This window comes from Austrofundulus limnaeus, unplaced genomic scaffold (assembly GCF_001266775.1).
Source record: "Austrofundulus limnaeus strain Quisiro unplaced genomic scaffold, Austrofundulus_limnaeus-1.0 Scaffold278, whole genome shotgun sequence".
Taxonomy (NCBI): domain Eukaryota; kingdom Metazoa; phylum Chordata; class Actinopteri; order Cyprinodontiformes; family Rivulidae; genus Austrofundulus; species Austrofundulus limnaeus.
Genome location: NW_013952680.1, coordinates 571,847 through 573,638, shown reverse-complemented (window position 1 = coordinate 573,638; position 1,792 = coordinate 571,847). Strand labels below are relative to the sequence as shown.

Sequence of the window (1,792 nt, the reverse complement as noted above, 5' to 3'; positions counted from 1 at the left end):
AATTAATAGTTTACCTTAGAGGTGCAACAATTTGTTGCTATTAAAATAACATTAATTGTTCTCTGAATATATTAAACATGTATTAGAAAGCACACTTGTAGCCATCTTCATATTTAATTAAATTTGTGTATTTATTGTTTTAGGTGTGTGAGATCATCTTGATTCATTCACAAAGCATCTGATCAGAGCTACACTGCTGTAGACAGACAGGTTCCTGCAGGACAGTTCTCTGAAGCAGCACTGAAGACCATGGAGGCTCACCCAATGCTGAACAGGACCAAGAAGTCTGATCTAGTTCAGGAGCTGCAGTGGTGCATTGGCTCTGTACCAGCTCTTCGTGGAGAACAATCTGCAGGACACCTTCAGAGGCTACGTTCACACTGCAGGTCTTAATGCTCAGTTCCAATTTTTTGAAAAAATACGATCTTTTTGTGTGAACGTTCACATTACATTTTAAATGTGACCTGCTTCTGACCATGTGACCCTGTGTGAACGCTACACAGCACTGATGTGACAGGCATGCACAGTAAAAGACGTGACGTCTCATCAGCCGGCTTGTTTGTTTACAGAGCTAGCATGGATGCTACATTTTGCACATTGAATCGGAAGTTGTTTAATCAGAGCCGATTAAATAATTATCTGACATGCTTCTTTAGTTCAGTGTTTATATCTGAACCTGCCTCTGACCGGGATGCTCCAGTGAAGCTTTTTTTTTTGAACGAAACTACGAGTTGGAAAAATGTATCGACTGAGTATCTAACTTTAGGATCGATACTCTCCGCGACCCAGGCTGGACTTCGTTATTATCATACTAATGAAAATGAAAAAGATGAAGCAACTGGACTTGTGTTTTGGAGCTGTAAACACATGGAGCTACAGATTTAAACAGCGAGATTTGAGGTTAGTGTCTTATCGATCCTTTACCCCCTCCTCCTGATGAAAAAGTCAGATGAAATGTGACATGAGCGTTCACACTGCAGTCACTTTGAAAAAAACATCAGATATATATTCGATTTAAAACCACATACTGAAACGGCCTGGGTCAGATTTGAAAAAATCGGATTTGTCTCGTTCAGACTGTCATAAAAAAATCGGATTTGTCTCGTTCAGACTGTCATAAAAAAATCGGATATGCCTGCAGTGTGAACGTAGCCAGAGACTGAAAATTCTCATCACATGTCCTCTGACCACAGCTGAACCTGAGAGGAGCTTCTCGACACTGAAGAGAATCCAGACTTTCCTCAGGTACAACATCACATCTCACTGCGCTGACCATGCTCTATAGAGAAGAATTTGGTTAAAACATCCCTGAATTTAACCAGAGTCGTGAAGAAATTTGCTTCTCATTTAAGAAGAGCAAAATTTATGTACAAAAAAAGCTCTACATGACATTGTAATGCTGTTTATTATTTTAATGTGTTCAATAAATACACTGTCGTGATACAACTTAGTATATGTTAGATTTTTTTTTAGAGATGAGCCCATTTTGGAGTTGTAACACCCCCTGGAGAAAAATCCACCAGCCGCCACTGGGAGAGGCTGGCTCTCAGGCAGAGGGAGGGACGGGCTCAGGGAGCATGGAGCTTCATTTACTCTGCTACACACACACACACACACACACACACACACACACACACACACACACATCTGCACTAAAACAGATTGACGGTGGCAGGAATCATCAGTCATTACTATTGATCACAGTCAGCAGCCAGCACCAGTCCAGCCTCCTTCCCTCTGCGACACACACACACACACACACACACACACACACACACACACACACACACAC

The 1,792-nt window shown here is 41.5% G+C and overlaps 1 protein-coding gene across 1 annotated transcript in view; it reads left to right on the top strand.

The window, feature by feature from the left end:
- Positions 1-1,193: 1,193 nt before the first annotated feature.
- The window catches only part of nhsl3 (NHS like 3), a 60,443-nt gene continuing 59,844 nt past the window's right edge, over positions 1,194-1,792 (top strand). Inside the window, exon 1 of the mRNA XM_014021117.1 lies at positions 1,194-1,245. The gene's annotated coding sequence lies outside the window, so the exon portion shown is untranslated. The remainder of the gene's footprint in view (positions 1,246-1,792) is intronic.